This window comes from Zootoca vivipara, chromosome 1 (genome assembly GCF_963506605.1).
Source record: "Zootoca vivipara chromosome 1, rZooViv1.1, whole genome shotgun sequence".
In the NCBI taxonomy this organism is placed as follows: domain Eukaryota; kingdom Metazoa; phylum Chordata; class Lepidosauria; order Squamata; family Lacertidae; genus Zootoca; species Zootoca vivipara.
Genome location: NC_083276.1, coordinates 109,648,252 through 109,660,781, shown reverse-complemented (window position 1 = coordinate 109,660,781; position 12,530 = coordinate 109,648,252). Strand labels below are relative to the sequence as shown.

General features: G+C 43.6%; 1 protein-coding gene across 1 annotated transcript in view; it reads right to left on the bottom strand.

Annotated features, from left to right (window-relative positions):
• The window catches only part of B3GALT1 (beta-1,3-galactosyltransferase 1), a 332,633-nt gene that overhangs the window by 180,266 nt on the left and 139,837 nt on the right, over positions 1-12,530 (bottom strand). Inside the window, exon 3 of the mRNA XM_035133074.2 lies at positions 3,403-3,567. The gene's annotated coding sequence lies outside the window, so the exon portion shown is untranslated. The remainder of the gene's footprint in view (positions 1-3,402; positions 3,568-12,530) is intronic.

The window sequence follows — 12,530 nt, the reverse complement described above, 5'->3', positions numbered from 1 at the left end:
CACATTTTGGACACCAATTAACTTCAAGCTGTTACTTAAAGTGTGTGACCCTTTATGTTTTAACTGTTGGCATTTGCTGCATCTGGAAATCAATGTCAAAATACCCTGACATATCCTGATATCAATTAGTGCATATGGATAAAGCATTTGCCCTTTTGTTTTGTTTTTTTGTTTTTACACCAGGGGAATACACAGGCAAAAAGTGAAATAGCGCTGACCAGGTAGGTTCTGTCTTCGGTTCTGTATGATGGTACTATGACCACCCTTAAGGATGTGCAGAAAAGTAATTATGCACATGCCGTACATCAGAGCTTTCCAAACTGTGTGTCGCGATACGTTAGTGTGTCGGCTGCAGTGTGTAGGTGTGTCGCGTGAACGCTCCCCGCGCTCCTCCTGGGGCTGGAAAGGGGCTAGTTTAACCTCTGGTTTGCTAGTAAAACTGAATTACTGTGTCACAAAATGATGCAAAATTGAATTAGTGTGTCGCAAAATGATGCATGTCCAAAAAGTGAGTCGCCAACCTAAAGTTTGGAAAGCTCTGCCTTACATGCACAAGGTCCTACATTCATTTCCAGGTATGGAGGACTTAGATGGAAGGAAGGCCACGGGGTTTCAAATAAAATAACAACGACACCACATTGGAAGGCCATAGCTCATGGGCAGAGCACATGCTTTGCATGCAAAAATCCTCAAGTTCAACTCCCGGAATGTCCAGACACAACTGGGAAAGACCCCAGTCTGGAATCCCAAGGAGCTGCTGCGAGTCCGTGTTGACAATACTGTACTGAATTTGGTGGACCAGTGGTCTGATTTGGTATATGGCAGCTTGCTATACTCCTTTCTGTGGTTATATGCAGGCAAAGAAGCTCGCTGTCCCTTGAGCTCTGTGACACAGTGGCACAGTGAGTGCTTAGGTTCTGTCACTGCTGCAGAAGGTTGCAAGTGGGATAATGAGACAGAATGAAGCTGCCTGAAGACGGAACACACTGTTTAAAGGCACAGTCTGAAAGTGAACCAAGAATGGATGTGGGCAAACTATTTGCCTTTTTTAAACACCAGGATAATGCACAGTCAAAACCAAAACAAATACACACTAGGATCTTTAGCTAGCAGCTATCCTTCAGGCAACTGTTTCATTTATTAAAAGCTACTTGCATTTTTTAATTAGATTTGCATTATTTTCACAGTGGATTAACTTGACACTTTGTTTTAAAAAAGAAACTGTGGGTTTTTCCACTCTTCCTCCTTGCTAAATCCTTCTCACTTGTCCCAATTTTGAAATAATTTAAGAATCTTTTTCTTTAATCCCTTTCAGTAAATGAATTTTTTGTTAATGTTAATACCACTCAGCCTGTGGACATATTTGCTACAGCTACGCATATGGAGAATCTCTTTTGGAGATTATTGGATTAACATTTTTTGGAGATTACCCTAGAAAATCTGATGCATAGTTGCGTTGCAATTGTCGAAAAGCTTGGGATTTCTCAGCTTTGATTACTTTTGATTTGTCTGAGGGGCTTTTAAATAAAATAGTTGGGAGATTTCTTCCTGTTCAGATGTTCCTAATGGGATTACATTGTCTGTTCAGCACTAGGGCCTTGAAAATCGTCCACCAAGCTCTCCGTGGTATTTCACTCCTCGCCTCTGTCGTATCTCAATTAGACATCACACTGGTGTTATCAAGGACTAGGTTAACTTCTGATTATCCTTCTATTCACCTTGAAATGTTCACTTCTCTTTTAATCCTTAGCACATTCCCAGAGGAAATAATAAATAATATCATGCCATATGGCAAATGGGATCAGCTGCAACTCCATGCAGCTTGTAGCTGAGGAGTACTGCCTCTCGCAACGCAGCCATAGCTGGCATATAAAACCTGCTCCTGAATTCCCAGTAGAAGACAAAGAACTGGGTGAACCATATCTCTGTACTTTCTACTGTTCTTTTCCATTATGGCTCAGTCCATAACCTACTCTCCTCCAACTGAACCAACCCTCAGTCAACCTCCTCTCGAGGTGAGTAAACCTATGGACACCAACAATAGAATAATTTCCATTTTTGTCAGTGACATTTACAGCTAACGTGGCAGCTAGACTGGTGACTAGGGGTAGCCGCCGGGACCATATAATACTGGCCTCAAGGATCTACACAGGCTCCCGGTATGTTTCTGAGCACAATTCAAAGTGTCGGTGCTGACCTTTAAAGCCCTAAATGGTCTCGGCCTTGTATACCCGAAGGAGCATTTCTCAACATTCTGTCCAGATACTGAGGTCCAGCTCCGAGGGCCTTCTTCTCCCTCACTGCGAGAAGCGAAGTTACAGGGAACCAGGCAGAGGGTCTTCTAAGCAGTGACACCCTCCCTGTGGAACATCCTCCCAGCGAATAAAAAGAGATAAAGAACTACACAGCCTTTAGAAGACATCTGAAGGCAGACCTATATTGGGACGTTTTTAATGTTTGATGTTCTATTATGTTTCTAATGTGCTGGAAGCCGCCCAGAATGGCTGGGGAAACCCAGACAGATTCAGGACAGACCAAAGAAAGTACTTCTTCACATAGCTAAATCATGGAATTTACTCTCAGAAGAGGTAGTGATTGCCACCAATGGGAAGCTATCAATGGCTCCCAGCCACAATGGCTCTGTTCTGCCTCTGAAGATGCCTCTGAAGGCCAGTTGCTGGGAATCAGAAGGGGAGAGAGTGCCATTGTGCTCAAGTCCCCTTGTGCGCTTTCCTTATGTATCTGGCTGTTCACTGTGAGAATAAAATTCTGGAGTAGATGGCCCATTGGCCTAAGCCAGTAGGTTTTTCTTATGTTGTCGTTTAGGATTGTGTTGCATAACAACCTGATTTAGTCCTCTTTTCTGTCACTCATACCGCAAACCCTTCTCACAACATCTGCATGGTACCATCTCTCTCTCTCTCTCTCTCTCTCTCTTTTCCTTCAAATTCCCCAGCCACAAATAAGTCTAAGCACATTTAACACACACAACCTCTTTAGCACACCTGTCTCTTGTTAACTGTTGGCCTCAGGCCTTGTTCTCACCATCCATGTTTTGGGCTTGGCACATGAAGGCTTCCCCCATAATTTGGAATCCTGCAAGATTAGGATTCTACAGCACAGAAGGAGCTTGCGTACATACACTAGGTTTGCCTTTAAAGAGAGTCCTTTCTGATGCATGAGGGGCAGTGCCAATGGGAATATGGAGGTGCATGGGGAAATACAGAGAGGAGAAGACCTGAATAGCAATAGATAGATGATAGATAGATAGGAGACACATAACATATTAATCTCTTGAGGATGGGGTGTGGGTTGTTGTTGTTGTTGTTTTGCAACATCAGAGAAATGTCACACTGTTTCTGCACAAATACATTTTCCAATGCAGCTTTCTGATTTACTCACCTAACTTCTCAAGACGTCCTGTTTTGTCTGCTTCCGTTTAAAAATATGACATTCTTGCCATGGCATCGCCACACCCATCTTGTCAATAGTTCTTCATTCTCTGCCATACTTGACTGTGTCCATCCCACTTGACATCAAAGAGAATAGGGCTGCCTGATGCTGAACCTGTATGGGGTTTTTTAAAACGAAAAAAACAAAACAAAAACCCAACAAACAAGAGAATTAGAATTTATATCAGAAAAGCATGACTTCTGTTTAAAGAGCAGACATTAAAATAACCCCAGCATGAATGAAGGAGAAAATAATATCCAGTGGAGCCTGCCTGTGAGGGGGTTGCTTTTAACTGATGGGCTGGTCAGTTGATTATCTTTTGGTGGAATGGGAGGAGGGGCTGAGAAGACAAGATGCTGTTTATTGGTGCCAACTAAACATAATGGTCAGCCACAGCTCACAGTGTGTTGAAGCTGCAATGGGGAAGAAGCTTGCAGTTTTCCCTTACTGAACATGCCTGTGTGTTGGGCTTTTGAGGCTAGCAGGCATCCTTCTGGAAGATTTAGGGCAGGGGTAGCTTACTCCTCAAGATATTGCTGGACTACAATTCTCATTCTCCCTGACCATTGTCCATGTTGGCTGAAGCTGATGGGAGTTGGAGTGCAATAACATCTGGATGATGCCATGTTAGCCACTCACATAGCTGCCAAGTTTTCCCTTTTCTTGCGAGGAAGCCTATTCAGCATAATGGAATTTCCCTTTTAAAAAAGGGAGAACTTGGCAGCTATGGCCACTCATGAGTTAAGGGGAATGGAAATGGGGTAGGGAATTCTGCAGTGGGGCAAGTTCTATAGGATTTCTATCAATGTCTAAACAGAAGAGAGTAATGAATGGCTTTTGCTCTGTGGCAAGCAGTACTGAAGGAGCATCTCTCCCCACCCCCTTCGTTCAGCCTGGACACTGGGATCCAGCACTGAGGGCCTTTTGGTGGTTCCTTCATCGAGAGAAGTGAAGCTACAGGGAACCAGGCAGAGGGCCTTCTTGGTTGTGGCACACACCCTGTTGAATGCCCATCAGATGGTATATAATGAGTAAAGGTAAAGGTAAAGGACCCCTGACAGTTAAGTCCAGGGTTGGTTTTGTGTGTGTGCAAACAGGACCTTTATAAGTCTATGGGTGCAGAGGGGCGGGGCATAAAAGAAAGGGGGAAAACAGTTAAGTCCAGTTGTGAACGACTCTGGGGTTGCGGCACTCATATTGCTTCACTGGCCGAGGGAGCCAACATTTGTCCGCAGACAGTTATTCTGGGTCATGTGGCCAGCATGACAAGCCGCTTACCTTCATGCCAGAGTGTTACCTATTTATCTACTTGCACTTTGACATGCTTTCGAACTGCTACGGTAGGTTGGCAGGAGCTGGGACCGAGCAACAGGAGCTCACCCCATCGTGGGGATTCGAACCGCCGACCTTCCGATTGGCAAGCCCTAGGCTCAGTGGTTTAGACCACAGCGCCACCCGTGTCCCTATATAATGAGTAATTATATAACATTTAGGAAACATCTGGAGGCAGCCCTGCATAGGGAAGCTTTCTAAGGCTTAAATGTTTTACTTTGTTTTTATATATGCTGGAAACTGCTCAGAGTGGCTGGGGTACAAATAATAAATAATCATTTTGAATTGCCTTAGCTCTGCATTTCTCAAAATTTTCCCAATCATCTTCCCCTTTGCCAAGTTAGACAAAGCTAAGGGATGGGGACCTGCTCTCTGGAGAGTTACCCACACTTCGGGATTGTCTCCCTTAAGACAGAATCGAGGAATTGTAGAGTTGGAAGGTGTGTCAAAGGCCATCCAGTCCAATCCCTGCAATGCAGGAATCACAGCTAAGGAATCCCTCACTGACAGCCACCCAACCTCTGTTAAAAAAAAAACTCCAATGGAGATGGTATCTCCATCCTGACATCAGTAGAGGGGCCTTCTCTCTCACATGGACACATGCCTGTCGAGTTGATTCCTAAGGAACTTAGGAACTAAGGAACTTGCCATCCCCTCTTGCGGCATGCTACTTTGCTCCCTTGGCACATAGCTTGGGAAATGCCAGCTTAGCCTGCCAAGCAGAATGCAGTAGTAAGCAAATCACTCCCAGGCATGTGCAGAACAAATGAGCTCCAATATACGAACTTCAGGACTCGATTTCTTAAACCTCTTTTTTTAAAAATTAGTGCCTCAGGAAGAAAGCTCATCATTGCCTGCACCACCATGGATGCTCCACAAAGCCCACGCACACCCAGATTCCCAAATCAGCAAGCCACTGTTAGCTGTAATGTTGCTTCTGACAGAGTACCGGGTTTAATCATGTCTTAATGCAATTTGCATTTGTGTGGGTCTGCTGTGCATTTCCTTGGAGCATGCCACATTCTATTAAAGTGTCCGGCTTCTTGCAGGGAGAATATTAAATGAAAGCAGCTCGTAATTTGCCTGGAAATGCATGTACTACACGAAAAACACACACAATGTTATCTGTGATTAGTTTGCAGAAGCCATCTGTCATCTCTGCGCGCGCACACACACACGCACACACCACCTTGCACTCAACCAAACCAAGGACGTCAGAGGAACTGGGAAAGAAAAGTATATTTACTTTTGACAATGGAACCTACCAGCTTCCTTTTTTTGCTTTGGTTATCTAGCCTGGAGGAAAATGTGTTGGAGGGAAAGGATGTGGAGGAGAGGCATGCCTAGTCCAGACCAGCAGGATTTTAACATCTTGAAGAAATGTGTGTGCAAAGTTTATGGCAGGCAGGTGCGCACTGAGTCTATTTACAGCTGGAAGCAAGAACCGAGATGCTTGATGAGGTCAGGTATATCAGGGAATGTGTCTTTTCGACATCCTTTCCTGAGAGAGCGAGTCATTTGCCTGTAATGAGAATACTTGTTTTGAAATTAAGCGCAGCAGGTGGGGAAAAAAATCTTTCCTATTTATGCCCCAAAATATGTAGGTTTAACAAACAAAGCAAAACAAAGAATGGCGGATACCAAAGTTAACTCTTCAGAGTTTGGGGGCCAAAGAGGGGAAATGGGAAACAGGTAGGATGTATTTAGCTGTCACAAGCAGGACAAAGAGGAAGTGTGAACAGCAATCAAGCCAGGAGCAACAATGGCTTGCTGAGCTGGTACTGTCCTGGGATTCTCAAGTCTTACTGCAACAAGCGTAGTGTTGTGGTTAGAGCATAGGTAGGGAACCTTTTTCTCTGAAGGCCAGGCAGAGAGGCTTAGAGGACTAGGTTTGGATCCCTGGGTCTGAGGTTCTGTAATCTGTACCACTGGGTCAGAGTGTCCGGCAAGAATCAGGAAGATCCAGGTTCAAAACCCCCGCTCGCCCATTGAGTGACCTTGGGCCAATCACTATTTGTCAGCCTAACTTTTCTGGCAGGACTGTTGGGGGGGATTATGGGAGAGGGAGTGGACGATGTACGTTGCTCTAAGCTTGCTGCAGGAAGGGCAATATGAAAACTGGAGTAAATAAAGATATAACGCCTATATTTTTTGTATACCCCCCGCGCAATATTCAGAAATGCCAGAGAAAATGGCAGTGGAGGCCAAAGGGAAATGTGAAGAGCCTAACTGTCCCCAGAGTTTCAGACAGGCGTCTTTTCCAGCCCACCTTGGGATGCTATGGTTTGAACCCGGGGTACAGCATGTGCCTTGCCACTGAACAGTGTTCTGTAGTCAGAAAGCTCCCTGTTTTCCAACAGCCACATAACAACCCTTGCTTTGCCTACTGAAGTTTGTATTTTATATCTGGAACACAGCCTTTGGTGGTTCCTGCTAATACGCTATTGAAATTTCCACTCTCGGAGACGAAAAGTTGGGGAGCCAACAATCGGCATTCTGCTGTTCTCATAAGGGATGTGCTTATGTACCCAAAACACACCCTTCCTTTTTTGGTGTCAGAGGACGAAAGGCAAGTTTCTTTGTTTTGCTGGGGAAGGGGAAGAGCTGCCACAGAGGGCTGGGTACAGAAGTGGCATTCTCCATTTTAAGCTGGAACTGAATTCAAAGGTGCTGGCTTGCAACAGAGGGTTCTATCCAACTAAATCTACTCAGATGAAACCCATTTCAATGAATAGACCAAAGAAAGTTGTGCTCATCCATTTCAATGAGCCTACACTGAGTAGAACTAACATTGCTGCAACCCAGAGTGAATCTGTATTTCAAACCCGGCTGCAAATCTGCTCCCAAAAATAACTAAAATAACTGAATTATCTCATAATGGTGAAGTGGGGATCTTAGTATGTCTCATTAGGAAAGATATTCTAACTGGGATTTTAATATACCTGCTACCTCCTTGCTTGCTTGCTTTAACCATTAATTTCTAATGGCAGACGCTTGTCAAATTAGCAGTATACCAAATCTATGGCCTTCCTCTCATCCATCACGGTAATAATATTCTTCAGATGACTCCTATGTGTTAGCAAAGCATGACCTTCTCTGCCTGAATCTATAGAAGTGACTCTTAATCAAACTCTTCATTCCCAGGTGTTCGCTGAAGGTGTCTACTTAAAAAAAAACCCCGTATTTTCTTTCTACAGCTTCTGGGTGAATACCGGCTTTTCTCAGCACAATCCTAGGCATGTCTACTCAGAAGTAAGCCTCATTCAGCAAGTTCAGCTGGATTTACTTCCATTCCAGGTAAGTGTGCATAGGAAAGAGGCATTAGTCTGATGGTATTCTAACAAGAAAATACCCTACATTGTTGTCTAAGCTCTTGAAAGTTTTTCTCCTTTTTATTGCTTTTTTAAATGTATTTTTTATTAAAGATTTCTTGGTTTACAAAAGTATGCGCAATGTCTCTTTTTTCAAGTTACATTTTCTTCAGGTCAGTTTCATTTGTTGAGACGTCAGTGTTACATTAGGAAGAAAAGGGGGGGGAAGAGGTGGAGGGGGCCATGGTGGGTGGGGGTGGGGTGGCGATGTTTCTATTTTACTTAATGTATGTTTGGGGTTTTGTGTCAGCATCGTTTCTGCAGGTTCTCTTTGCTATTCGCTTGTGTTCCAAAAATGATGACTATTTAGGGAATGATTACTCAATATTAAGATTTATGTATGCATATGGGGACGCAGGTGGCGCTGTGGGTTAAACCACAGAGCCTAGGGCTTGCCAATCAGAAGGTCAGCGGTTTGAATCCCTGCGACAGGGTGAGCTCCTGTTGCTCGGTCCCAGCTCCTGCCAACCTAGCAGTTCGAAAGCACGTCAAAGTGCAAGTAGATAAATAGGGACCGCTACAGCGGAGAGGTAAACGGTGTTTCCGTGTGCTGCTCTGGTTCACCAGAAGCGGCTTTGTCATGCTGCCACATGACCTGGAAGCTGTACGCCGGCTCCCTCAGCCAATAACGCGAAATGAGCGCCGCAACCGCAGAGTCTGTCACAACGGGACCTAATGGTCAGGGGTCACTTTACCTTTACCTTTTTATGCATACACTTAAAACACTTCCTAGCTAAAAGATACCAAGGTGGGGTAAGATAGGTGTAAATGAAACTTAAATATCAATGCAATATAAACAATACACAATATACTGGCCAGAATATACTGGCCATAACAGAGGGAGAGGTGGTGATGGAGGTCCACTATTCAGGCACTGAATATATGCAACTGAACACCTGAACAATGCAGGTGGCTTTGGTCATACTCATCCTGTGAGGGTAAGGATGACATGAAGGTACCCTATTCCTTCTCCCTTCTCCCCCAACAGGTGATTAGCAGAGTCACATCTGAAAGCTGATAATTTCTGTGGCGTGAAGGAGATTCTTAAGAGTAAAATAGTGATGTTTTGCACAGAACTCTGGGTATGCATGGCTGCCCTTGGGTATGCATGGTTGCCCTCATTTTTTTTTTTGGCAACAACTCAAAATTCAGCATATAAACTCATATTTTAAGAAGTTTAATGCAATAACAGCAAAACATCATGGGTCTTCAAGAAATCACGGTCTTGAAGATAAGTCTATTCAACTCTATTGTGGGTAATTCCAATTATTCTATTTAAATTATGGTGGATTCCCCCCCCCATTTCTTTGTGTATTTCTTTCCTCTAGTCCAGGGGTTCCCAACAAAATTTTCTCGAGGACCCCTCATCGAGCCGCTATTGTGACAAGGACCCCCATTACTTCCTAATCCTAAAATTAAAAAGTGAGAGCCAAATTAAGAGTCTTTTTATATTTTATATTTATACGCTTTTTACAGTTACAACAGAGTACTCCATCAGTACATATACAGTTAGTTTTAATTTTCAGTTCTTAATGAGATGAGTTAAATCTGTCCTTTGAGTCCATTATTTCTGAAATATTAGGTTCCAAACTTGAAACTTTCACTCTGAAATCCGACCGCATGTCGAGCCGATTCCTATATTTGTTTTTCATGAAACACATGGAACTGTAGCTTCTGCGAAAAACAACGCTTTGTTTACAAACACTACTGTTTTGCAAAGAGGCAGCACGCGCCAGGGAGGAGGGAGGGGAATGGAGAAGACAGGGTACCTGCGCAGTAGCGCACAAATGAAGCCGACGCGCGCAAAGCATCTTGGGGAGGTGAGCGTTAGTAGAATGCACGCACTGCCTCTTTGCAAAACAGTAGTGTTTGTAAAGCACCACCTAATGGCATACAGCAGAACTACTGCCTCTATCTAATTCTAGTTTTGCGCTAGACTCTGCTCATGCAGGAAGCGGCCAAAACAAAAAATCTGTTATCATACGAAATATATTTAATATATTTTTTATTCTAATAGCATCTTGCGGACCCCTCTGGCATAGCTCGCGGACCCCTGGGGGTCCCCGGACCACCTGTTGGGAACCACTGCTCTAGTCCCATGCCTCATTTTTATTTTTATTTCATTTGCCTTTTCTACAGCGTCAGCTTATTTTGTGCTCTCTATCCTTTGAAGCAGTATTTATCATCATTTCAAAGTGGGGGGATATTGTGATCACAGAACAAACAAGTTTGCATAAACGAGTAAATGAATCTGATTGACTATTTATTCTTTTGCATTACATAGTTCAGTAGCCACTGTTGCTTCTTCAGATTCTAAATAAATGTGTGTGCTTAAAAAAACACACACAAGCCCATGGCAAACTTGATTCGACATTCAGGGTGCATTTCTGTAATTCTGTGTGCCAAAATCCTATCCCCAATGCCTTTGTGGTCATCTCCCACAAAAGTGGGAATGGCTTGGGGACTTTTGTGAAGTTGGGATAAATTTCTTAATTTGTGGGGGTTGTGGGGTCAAATACTTCATCCGACCTCCAGTAACCTCTCAGGATTTATTTATTTATTTATTTTGCTGGTTGAAAAGTACTGTTCTATTCCAGCAGAATCTTGACTGCTGAGTATAAACAGTGAAGGTTATTTTTCGCCTGCGATCTTGGCTCTTGCTACTTTTAAAAAGGATTTCAAATGTAATGCTACAGTTGTATTATTTGTATTTCAATGCATTCTGATTTTATTTTGATTTTAGATTGTCACAAGTTGCCCTGAGTGGTGCATGTTCATTAAGAGGGTGGGGGAGAAACAGGCAGATAGATACCTATGAATTAAAAATGAAGACAATGGGAGTGAAGTAATTTGACGCATTATTTTTTTCCCCTGAGATGGAAGCCCTGTGCAGATATTCTTAAAGTGGCTACACTCACTGCATGGAGAGGGTGATTGGGATAACCATGCCAGCCCTCCTTCATCCTCTCTACATGGATCAGTCATTGTGCGTTTGAGGCTTCATATGCAGGATTGGTGCCCTGCAAAAAAGTCTCCAGACTCTGGGTGCAGCATCCAGAGCCTCCACACATGCTGGCTCCATGCAAAATGTCTGATCGATGCATGCGAATCAAGAGAGGGGCCAGTTAGCAAGAACCAGCTGGAATTCACAGGCCAGTCTTTTGTTAATCCCAGTTTCTACACAGTACAGTAGGTTAAAAGAGATTGTGGACACCCAAGTTTCAGCCATGAAACGCCTTGATTGGTCTTGGAGAAAGAAAGAATGCACTTCAGAAGGCTATTGTGAGAACAAAGTAGGACAACCTCCTATGTGCTGCCTGGAGCTCCCCGAAGACAGAAAACAAACGAAAGTACACCAGCAAGCAAGTGATTGAACGGATGGTTGACCTTTGCGACGGTAACTGCTCAGCTTGTTATTGAATTATGAAATCACAGAGCAAGGTCTTGCAAAGAATCAAAGCAACATTCAACAAATAATGAACAAGTGCCTCCATCACCTCTAAAAGAGATAGAACAATGTATTGGAGAAAAGTCAGGCTCATTTGACCCTGCTGACTAGCCTTCCCAGACCTGGGGCCTCCAGATCTTTCGGACAACAACTCCGAAGTGTCCCAGCCAGTGATCTGGGATGATGGGAGTTCTGGATTAAAAACACCTGGAAAACAGCAATTTGGAGAAGGCAGCTTTAAACCAAAGCAGGAGACAGGGTTGGTTTTTTTTTTTAAGAGTTTGGGATTTATTTTCTCACTTTTACTTGCAAGGCTCAACAGTGCTAAGGCATTAGTGATTTTTTTTTTCCAGTGAGAAGTCACAGAAATGTTCATTTGCATTCTTTGGGTATTTTTTTCCTAAAGCCTGGAAAAATGAAGGCAGCACAAATGAGTCAAAGGATCTGGGTGAGGAAATTACTACACTGAAATAAGCTGATGAAACCCAATATATGTTTCAGGTGTAAAAAACCCTCCTTCAAGTGCTCTCCTTCATTTCGGGAAAGCTTACTCAGGAGAACCTGCCAACAGATTGTGTCCTGTGTCATTATAGCACAGGGCTAGAGGTGTAGTTTCTGATCATAAGGATGACTCCATGTTGGGCTGTAGAAGTTTAACACCTTTAAAACAACATCTGGAATCTAATTAGCAATTGCAGCAGAAATGGGGAAACATTAGTGTCGCCAGCTGCCTTTATTTTACGGGACAGCTTGTATTTAAGAATCACACAGTTCCATAGGACAGAATGGGCTAGAACTCAGAAGGCATCCCATATTTCAGAGGCCATATCAACAGCAAGGGTGGGGAACCTGAGGCCTCAGGGAGAAATGCTGCCCTCCAAGTGTCTATCTTGCCCTTAGAATGCTCCCTAGCTCATACCAATTCT